Here is a 10,497-nt window from a genome sequence, read left to right as displayed (position 1 = left end):
CTTGGTAGTATTATAAATGATTTTCAGGTCCTGGTCTACATGTGTTTAATCACAAGATAATACATAAGCAATTCACAAAGACAGTGGTTTCATTTTGCACTCTACAACTCCCTGATAGCAGGCTGTGGCATGGCATGAGTCAGATTCCTCTCCCAGGTAACAGCAATAGGATGAGAGGTGATGGCTTTCAGTCGTAGCAGGGGAGGTTCAGGTTGAATACTGGGAAACATCTCCCCTCAGAATGAGGGATGATGCAGTGGCCCAGGGAGGTGGTGGGGTCACCATCCCTGGAAACGTTCCAGAACCATGGAGATGCTGCACTGAGGGACGTGGGCAGTGGGCATGGTGGGAGTGGGTTGACTGTTGGAGATCTTAGTAGTCTTTTCACCCTTAATGATTCTGAGAATTTACAATTCAGTGATAAGTTAGATGGTAGTGTAGTTATTCACATGACTAAACAGCACATCGTGTGCTGTTTAGGGGAGGAACAGTTGTATGTCAGCAGACTGAAGAGATGTTTTGAAGAGTGTGAAGCTCTTCAAACTCTTGAAGAGCCTAAAGCTAAGGTAAGAACATTGTGCTAGCACAGACACTGTGCCTTCTGTTTTAAAGATAAAGCTCTGTCTCATACCATGCTTTAAAATAATGTTTTAGCATTGAAATTGTTTGTCGTAAGAGTTGTTGATGAGAACAATGTTGTGACTTGGTCTTGAAGCAAACAGAACAAAAGATATCAAGGTTGAAAAGCATTGCTATGGTTACCTTATTTAAAGGTGATTGTTAATAAAGGAGAGAAAATTGGATCTGAGAAAGGCAGTAATTCCTGTCTTCTTAAGGCATAGAAAACGTTAGTCTGCTATTTTTCATCAAAACTTGATGTGAAATCGCTTCATGTTATGTTCATCAAATATTTGTTTTAAGGATCTGATCCCATCTTAACTCAAAGGATGGAGCAAGGAGAAATCAAACTTAACAAGAAGTTGAGGATTTGAAAAAAGGACAGCATTCATGTTTTGATTTCCTGGATTAATGGCTCTGGACGGAGTCCAGTTAAGATTTAGAGTGAGTGGTTTTCTCCCTTCTTTAGTATTTTGAGAAGAGATAATTGGTTTTAAAATGGTTGCAATGTGCCTTTTAAATCACATATGTTCTGATTTTGCTCTCCTGTTCTTTATCACGGTGCATTACGTATCCGCATGGGACCTTCATAGCAAGGAATCTGAGCTCAAGCTGCTAGCATGATTTAAAACCCAAGCTTAAATATTTTAATTGAAGTCAGCTAACACAGAGCTTCCAATCCCAGGGTAGAATGTTGGCTGTTTTTTCTTTTGTTTGTTTTTTGTTTTTAATCATAAATATGCCCTGAGTCTCTGAAATCAAAAGAACACCATGTACCAGTAGCATGGTTCATGATGACAGCAACTGCCTCGCTCCTTGCTTACACAAAGACCCCTATTCAGATCTGCATAAAATCTTTTCTAGTTACTTCCTTTCTGGGTTAATTTTTTTTTGAGTTCAGAGGAATTAGACCAAAGCTGACTGATGGCCTCTATTTATGCATAAAGGATCTGTTTACTTTGAAATTATTGGTTAACTGAATATCAGCTTTCATATTAGCCTACTTTATCACTTAAAAGAGATGTTTTTCAATTAAAATAAAAAGATATTACATACCTAGGGTTACAGAAACATGTTCTTTAAAAATTAAGTTAAATTAGAAACGACGTTTTCTCTTCTAATATTGATGTTGTAGCCGAGAGTCAAGCTTTAAAAGGAGTCAATTAAATCCTCTACAGCTTTGCTGCAAAATCCAGATTTAAGCTATACAATAAACCAATCACTGGTGCTAGCAGTTTCAGACCACTCATTTCTGGAAGTCAACTGGTGCAAAAACATTCATCTAAACCCACATCTCTAATCAACAATGTCAAGATTTAAATATGAGCGTGTCACAAGATGAGTTTTATTGCCAGATTTCTGACACCAGCAGGCTCCACAGGGCTGTTAGGAAAGCACAGTGTTTATTGATCCTAGAAATAAGCACATCAAATGTGTGGTACCCCTTTGCTGCAGGGTTTGTCCAGTGAGTCACTGATGCTTCCTACTGATGCTGATGGCTCATCTCCATGAACTCACCAACAAATGCAAATGGCTGAGTTCAGGGATGTAGAGAGTGGGACAGTGAGGCTGTTAGTATTCAACCTTGTGGTCCCAGGAGCCAAAAGAACCCCCCAAAGATAAAACCACAGAGGAGCAATATGCTTTATCTGGTTTCTTCCCAACACTTGCTGTCAGACTTTGTTCTAAAGCTCATCTGTGATCTGAACTCTTGGAGTCTGCTTGATAACTGTGCTTTATAGCTTCATCTTTACCATTAGATTAGTTAATGAAGATTTTAAAACTAGCATACTGAAGATTGCCCTGCTTGGAAATGATTAAAAGCTGCAGAGAACTATCTTTCCATTTATGAGTATATATGAAGTACCTCTTGCATACTGTCTGCACTTGCAGTCCGGCAGTAATTTCTGAGCAGTCTGTCTCTTCTGATTATCTCAGCAGCAGCCAAGAGCCATTCTTCCAGCCCCACACTGTGCAGACCTGGCAGAAAGGAGGAAGTGGTCCTCAGCCTAAAGAATTTAAACTCTCAGAAAAGTGGTGATGAAATAGAAGTCATGCTAATTTCAAGTGTTAATGAAGCAGAATCCATCCTGATGTGAAGGTGAGCAATAAGAGCAGTGCATCCAGGCTGGTGTTGTGATGGCTGCTGTTCCATCAGCAGCTCCAGGAAGCAGCTGGCAGCACTGAGCTCAGGATCCCTACACCAAATACTTCATTCCTTTTAGTAAAGTGTTTGTTTTATATGTTTGTCTCCCACAGCTTGACTTCCATTGTGTTTAATGTAGTTCTGATCCCTGTTATAACAGCTTTCTAAATTACATCATGAGTGAGCTAGAAAGGAGTATTTAAGAACAGTGCTAATATTGTTTCTCTGCTCTGTGCTGGTTTGAAAACCAGCTGTGCAGCAAAGAATAGAACTGTTCTTGATGAGAGTGTATTAGTCTAAAACCAAACATCCAACATGTCTGTTCTAGCTATCTGACCTGTAATCTAAACTAATGGGGTTTTGTCCTCGGGCAACCCAACCACTATTCTTAAGCATTGTAATTGTGATGCATCTTGGCTAGAGAGGCTGCTATTTCCAGCAGACTCTAGAAGCAGAGGGTTTGGTTCCAAAGAAATCAGCATTCACTGAAGCTGAAAGTTAATCTAATCCTGTTGGTAGCTGGCATTTATATAAATCATTTGGACAACTTTGTGCAAACCCTGCTTTTTATTCCCCATTTATCCAGACCCTACACCAGCATAATCCCATCCCTTCCCTGCAGTTTCCTGATGTTAGGGCACACTGATGTTCAATCACAGCCACGGCCCTGCCATGTTCCTTTGGTGTACACGGCAGGCCAGGTATTTACTGTTCTAAATAACAGCATATGTAACCACAGGATGTTTTGCAACAGGGAGTGGATTTCCGCTTTGTGTCAAAGGAAAACAAAGATGCAGTGAAATACATGTATTGATTCAGGGTTTGTTTCTGCAGTGGCACAAGATATGAGTGTGGACATTGGAGGTAATTCTCTCCTGGAGCCTCACTCCATGAGCACTCGCTCCACGAAAAGCTGCTTTGGTTTCAGAGGGAGTGAAGCTGATCCGGAGGTGTTGACAGATTTGTGGCAGTGCTGCCTGGGCCCTGCAGGATGCAGCTCTAGGTAAAATCCCAGCCTGTCCCACACCCTGGAGAGATGCTGCCCCTGTTTGCTGCTTCTGTTTGCTGCCAGCAGCCGCCTCAGCAGGCGGCTTCTCCCCATGGCCCTGTGCTGCTGCACGTGGTACAGGTGCATCCAAGATGAGTGTTTTATTTTGGGAAGGATCTTCCTCACCCCCTCCCTTCCTTTACATCTGATCTCTGTTTTCTCAGGTGTGAAATGGGATAGTGATATGAAAATGCCTCCAGTTTCATAGATGAAAAGCCTCTTACAGAACTGATGTATTCTATTTTTTCTCTCCAAAATCATAACCATGACATTTCACTTTTTTTCTCTTGCTTCAGCCTCTTGTGCTTTGCTCAAAAGGAGTTCCCTTTGCTCCCTCACGTAAAATAAACATAATTTAAAGTCACTTTGTCTTTTGGAGTTTGTGCTAAATCTCTATAGCAGTGTCATTGCAGCTGTAAGATTTTAAAGATCTAAGAGTAGCAAATTTTATGTTTGGCTTTCAAACTTTAGAATATACAGACAAATAGAGATGGTAGCAATATTTTCCAGGAAGATGAAGTAATACTTGAATTATATGAAAATAATCTTCCTAAATTTTGATTCTCGTGGGTATTTGAAGAGGACAGTGGATCTAATGTGCCAATAAAGGATATCTTTTCTCTCCTTTTCTCTCTCTGTTTTTTCAGCTACCCGAGGATCCTCTTGACACAGCCACAATGGGACCAGACTTTATGGTCTATTGTGTTAACAATCTGTGAATTAAAGCATCCCCCAGCAAGCTCTTAATGTGATGGATTGTATCAGTGATGTGCCGTTAAAGGGTCCCCAGTCAAACTGGACACGACAGGCCAGAGTGATTTGGAAGGCCTGGCAGCTCCATCAGATTTTAGGGCCGTGCCTGGTGCATGGAATAAACCTGATAGGAGATCACGGGGAGCTTCAGAGGAGGCTGAGGATGCTCATCACATTGCCAGGGATGAGCCCAAGAGACCATAATGCTCAGAATCCTCTTGACGAAGAAAAGCAGAAGTCTCAGCATTAAAAATAGATGCTTTTTATCTTGCATAGGATACAAAATCTCTTGTGATAGGACATTTTTTTTATTATATTTTAGCAGCTCCAAGCAGTCTTGGATTAGGCCTATATCACAACAGTAATACACAGGAGGCAATGTTTTGTCTTGCTATGACACCAGCTACTATTGTTTTTGATCTGCAGCCTCTGAAGAGGGATGCTGCATCTTCGAGGGAAGGTGTTATGAGTGCAGATTAGTTAGACAAGTGCTGGAGTGAATGCATAAGCAGTGATTTTGCATAATGAGGTATGTGAAATCCCAGTGGAGGTTGTTAAAACAGATAGACAGCCTGTGGTAAACAACAAGGAAGGTAAGCTTTGAAAACAGATGGCTTTGAAAACCTGGCAAATGACTGTTCCATACTTAAAAATCGGTTTTGTTGGAGGAAAATATCTTCTTAAAAAAAAAAAAAAAAAAAAAAGCAAGGAAAAAGCTTAGCCTGCATATTTTCATAAACCTGAACATGTTAATATACATTCTGTGGGTAACCATGTATCAGCTGTCTTTCCTGCTGTACTGCCTGCAGGATGGAGGCAATGGAGCGAATACCCCGAGATGTTCTGCAGCGATCCATCAGACGTTGCCACACAGCTCCTTCTCTCTGGCAGACGTGTTGCTCTTCATTATCACTTTGATGATCTGTAGGTGTGCACTTTGCACTGGGAAATTAATCTTGCATCCAAAGGGTTAATTCATCTTGAAAGATAGAGCCGTGGAGTGAGATGGCAACGTAGGAGAATATTGCTGTTAGTTGGAAAGGGCGCAGAGGTGCCCACTGCTATCTGAGACATTGCATATCTAGGATTGCCAGAAGATGAAATTCTGCTTTGAAGCTGCTTGCTTCACTTCTGTGCTCTCAGAATGAGCAGCTGGAGGCTGGGCCAGGGCTGGGCCCTTCGTCTGTTGTGAGCCAAAGCCATCTGGAAGGTGCATGAAGGCTCACAACCATTTCTAGTGTAACCTGTCCTGTGCTTGCACTCCCTGTTGCATTCTGTAGCTATAAAATAGCTGTGATGTGAATTTGTATAATGTTAACTTCAGGTCTCATAGCTGCCCTGGTATACCCAGGGGGTCCAGCCTGGAGGCTCACTTAGTTCTGATGCTGAAGCACTCAGTGTCTGCTAAATACCTTTCCCTTTGGCTTGAACTGAAGATATGAGATGTGAAATGAGATAGATCTCATTTTATTAGACTAATGATTTCATTTGTTCCCAGTGTAATCTTGAAGCTTTCCTGTGCAGGTACACGTTGCTCTGTAGCCCATGGGTAAATAAACTTCCCTTTCCTTAGTTGTTCTGTGGCTTCCTCAGGTGTAGCCACAGGTATGGATGCAACTTAAAGATGGAACAGGTGCTCTGATGCCTTCTTGAAAGGGATCACAAATGCTTCCAAGGGATGTCTCAGTTCCCATCTTCTGCTGCAAAATAAGGTGAGTCCCTATGATCTGCAATAAGAGATGGTTCATTCTGTGCCCTGAAAAATCCAGAACACGGGGACTGGTCAAACACTTGCCTTAGTACACTGGAACTGCCTTGGCTTGATCTGGTGAGTACACTCAGTTGCAGTTACAGCCCCAACAGCAGAGCTCTAGCACCAGCAATGGCAGCCCATGCTCTTAAATCCTGGCAATGTGGGGGAAGAGAGCAGCTGCATACTGCACTTGTTTCCCAGCTTGTTGGAAATGGGATGGTGAGACATTGGTGCATGGTTTGTGGGAATGGGAGCCATGTGATACACAGAAAAAGGGAGATATTATTCTTTTGTCATTGGGTTTGCAAGGCCAGTGCTGCAGGCAAGCTCTCTGTGTCCCATGTTGGCAGAGGAGGGGGCTGTGCTTCCATTGACATTGATTAGGGGAAATATGTGCTTAGGAAGTAGGAGAAACAAAATGAATCCTCTTCATCTTTCTTTTCATAAATTGCAGTACTTGCTGTGCAGCTCAGTTCTCAAGGTACTAAGTACAGCTGCTGGGAATTTTTGCCATTATGTTGTTGTTTGTTTGTTTGTTTTATAAAAAATGCTGATTACAAAACTGGGTCTCAGTGCAAGAGAAGGCAGTGGATTTTTTTTTGCGCAGTAATTCCCGTTTTTGAGTCATCTCAAAATGTTCAATTTCAACACTGGCAAAATGACAGAGTGAGCTTTTTTATTGTTTTTATGCAACGTTATTGTCAGCATTCCAGGCAATAAGTTAGAAGCATTACGTTTGCTTGAAGTAAAAAGAAAATGATTGACGTGGTAATATTTTCTCTGACATTATTATTATTATTATTCCTTGACTTCTCAGCTCTATTTGCACGTTGACATCACTGGGTGAGCAGCTTCTGAGGAGACTACAGGACAGGAAACAAAAATGAATTTTCAGTGGGAGAAACCTTTGCTACACAGAGGTTGATCTGAATGGAGACTTTCTGCTGCTTCTGCGTTGAGTTGTGTGCTTTCCCTTTTTTTTGGATGTTTGTACCCAGCACACAGATATTTCTTGAGCTCTGCCAGGTTCTGCAGTGTGCTCATTTTTTTACCAAAGAGACCTGTGCTTTGTTAAGTGTTGAGAGTAACACTTTGGGACAGATGTTCACAAGCACTTCAGTTACTCTGCTGAAAATGTACGCGTTTGTGTTATTTGATTCTATATGTAATAGTTGAACTGTCCTGAAAAATCTCACCTCCACTGTCTCAAGATCTGTTCTTTGCTGTGCTTTGTTGCTACAAATGTCTGCTGGAGATATACGAAGTTGTGGAGTAAATGAGAAGGAACAGCACTGTCCTGTCATTAACAGGTCCAGAAGAAGTCAGATATCCCACCAAGATCACAGAAGGAACCTTAGGAGACTATTGAGTCCAACCCTCCTGCTAATGCAGGAACCCTACAATAGGTCACATAGCCAGCCAGGTCTTGAATATAGAATCACAGAATGGCCTGGGTTGAAAAGGACCACAGTGATCATCTCGCTTCAACCCCCTGCTATGTGCAGGGTTGCCAACCAGCAGCCCAGGCTGCCCAGAGCCATCTCCATCGGAGACTCCACCACCTCCCTTGTCAGCCTGCTCCAGTGTTCTGTCACCCTTATCATACAGAAGTTCTTCCGTATGTTTGTACGAAACTTCCTATGTTCAAGTTTTAGGCCACTGCTCCTTGTCCTACACACCACCAAGAAGAGCCTGGCTTCATCAATCTACCTCCAACCTTTTCTTCCATATTTACAAGCACGAATCAGATCCCCTCCCAGTCTTCTTTTCTCGTTTGGCTTCCAGCTGCAGGGAACGAGGCCATTTCATCTCAGCTGCTGCACCAGCGCTGTGATAAGAAAGCCATGCAGACGTTTCCCCGTTCTAGGATTGCTGTTAGAAATGTGTGTTACACACGGGGGCAGTAGCACACCGTGAAGATGCTCAGTGCGTTAATCCCGACTGCGGTGATTTACAGCAGGATATTTAGTGTTCGTTAGCTGGCTGCGTGTTTGACAGCTGCTGGCACGGAGTATGAGCCTACATCCAAGTTTGTCCTAAGTACTAAGTGATGAGCAAAAAGAAGTTTGGTATTGGCTCCCTTAAAGTGATCTGTATGTGAATCTGTACCTGCTGAAGCTTTTGATTCCAACTTTGATATGTGGCCACTTGTGCCTGTTTAAATGTCTCAGGTGCCATCTGAAGCCTGAAGATAAAACGCTGCTTTGGAGAACATCGTAGAACTGCTCTTCTCGTATCTTGGAATCCACCCTTGTACTGAACTGCCCTACCTTTAAGCTGTTGGAATTATTTTCTCTGATACAGTTAGCAGAAAAGTTTTCATAGTGTGTGCTTAAGTGCTTTGCTGGATGCAGGCCAGAGCAGGCATCTCGCAGAACGGACCTTGTAATGACTCGCCTTGTCCCCAAATCTCAGCTTTCTTCACAAACCCCAGTAACCAGAATCTCCTGTTAGCCTGTGAGGGCTGCAGCAGCCGCAGTGTCCTGGCTTTCCAGATGGCAAAGAGTGCTTAAATGACTTGCTCAGGGGAGCTGGGAGATGAGTGAGGCTGGGCAGATGCGGGAGGCGGACTCTGGGGAGGGTTTTGTCTGCTGGCTTTATTACATGTTTGTTATATTTATGCTGCTGCCTGGGTGGTGTGACTGGGATGTAATTGCCTGAGTCCGTCTGTTCCGTGAGGTGTTTGCTAGGAGAGCTCTCAGAGACGAGGGACTCTGGTTGCTCCTCAGCCATGAGCTCTTTAACAGTATTTCATTGGAACACAGGGAGTTACACAGGATATTATTTTAAGGTAATACCTTCTGTGCATTAATCATTGGTTGTTATTGACTTGGTGACACGTTGCTGTTGGTGAAATGAACTGTGATATAATTAGGAGCAAATAATACCCAGGCATGCTGTGCTAATTATTTTTATGTGAACCCAATTCATCGCTAATATAAATAGCAATATTAATCACAGCAAGTATCAATATTTATGCAGCATGCTTCCATTTAAGTTCAGCTGTAGGCGACGATTCTGATATGTACACTGAAGAAAGAGATATAAATGAGGTTAGAGAGTCTTTTTAATCACACCAGAGGACAGAACATCCCATCCGTTGTATGACATGAACCAAATTGGTCTTTGCTTGTAACAAAGAACTGCAAGACATTACTCTGGGCTGTTTCCCTGCAGTAGTCCACGTCTTCAATGTAACAAATTGAATTAATGTCATTAGAAGTTGTTTGAATTTATATATGACTGTTTTTCCCTTCTCCTATTTCTAAGCACCTTGCAGGGGAGTTGGACGTGATGACCTTTCAGGATCCCTTCCAACTCAAAGGATTCTGTGGGCACAGCACGTGTCTTAAGAAGGATCTGTTGTAGGAACAAGAAGTGTGTTCTGCTCCAAAAATCTCTCTGAAACCAGAGCTGACTTGGTTAAGCTGCAATCACCTTCCTGTGAACGTGGCAAATGGAAACCTCATCTGCAGTGTGGGACCATCCAGGAGAGGGGTGAGGAGGCATCTTGCTGCACAGAACACGCAGTGGTGGCGCACAGCAGATCCCAGGGGCTGGGAGGGAGAAGCAAGGCAGAAGATTGGCACGTGATCCTGACCCTGGGCAGGGATGTGCCAATGCTTGTGCAGAGGTGCACTCAATAAATGAGACGATGATGTATGGCACAGTACATCACGTTCTTGAAGGCAAGGCATATATACTCACCAGATAATGTGGAGCGTGTGAAGTATTGAATATATCAAAGAAAGATTAATCTTTGTCTGCAGTAACCGTGCGCGTTTTCTGTCTAGCTGAGCCAGTGCTGTGTAATTTAAAACGTGGGGAGTGCATGTTTGCTTCTGTTTTAGGACAAAGGAGGAACGTATTTGTGTATCACGGTAGAGGGTGTCACATCTGTTACTTTAGTATGAAATGGGCTTTCTCCATTATTTTGCAAAAGAAAACTCTCAGCATCCAAGGCCCTTTAAATAAATGAGGACTTGTCTCTTGTGTCAAATGCTGCATAAACTCAGAAAGTACTGCGTGTCCTCCCCCAGCAGGACTTGCAGACAAGTGAGCTTTATTCTTTCAGGTCTAACTAGCAAAAGGAGTGGCTGCAGTGCATGCTGTGCCTTTAATGCACTCCTCAACACAGCACCCAAAAAATCCAAGTGTGGAAACTGTCAGAATAACTGT

At 42.7% G+C, this 10,497-nt stretch overlaps 1 long non-coding RNA gene across 3 annotated transcripts; it reads left to right on the top strand.

Moving 5' to 3' along the window:
- The first annotated feature begins 314 nt into the window (after nucleotides 1-314).
- Nucleotides 315-5,257, top strand: LOC116227841 (uncharacterized). 3 transcript variants are annotated; one of them, XR_016459226.1, is made up of 4 exons: nucleotides 315-566; nucleotides 2,557-2,719; nucleotides 3,599-3,767; nucleotides 4,422-5,257. It is a non-coding gene; the product is annotated as an uncharacterized LOC116227841 (long non-coding RNA). The 3 variants fall into 3 exon arrangements; XR_004166663.2 differs by having other exon boundaries at nucleotides 4,460-5,254; XR_016459225.1 differs by lacking the exon at nucleotides 4,422-5,257 and adding an exon at nucleotides 3,977-4,156.
- The last annotated feature ends 5,240 nt before the right edge of the window (nucleotides 5,258-10,497 follow it).

This window comes from Phasianus colchicus, chromosome 21 (genome assembly GCF_987193195.1).
Source record: "Phasianus colchicus chromosome 21, bPhaCol1.hap1.1, whole genome shotgun sequence".
NCBI classification, from domain to species: Eukaryota; Metazoa; Chordata; class Aves; order Galliformes; family Phasianidae; genus Phasianus; species Phasianus colchicus.
This window is presented reverse-complemented; position numbering and strand designations above follow the sequence as displayed.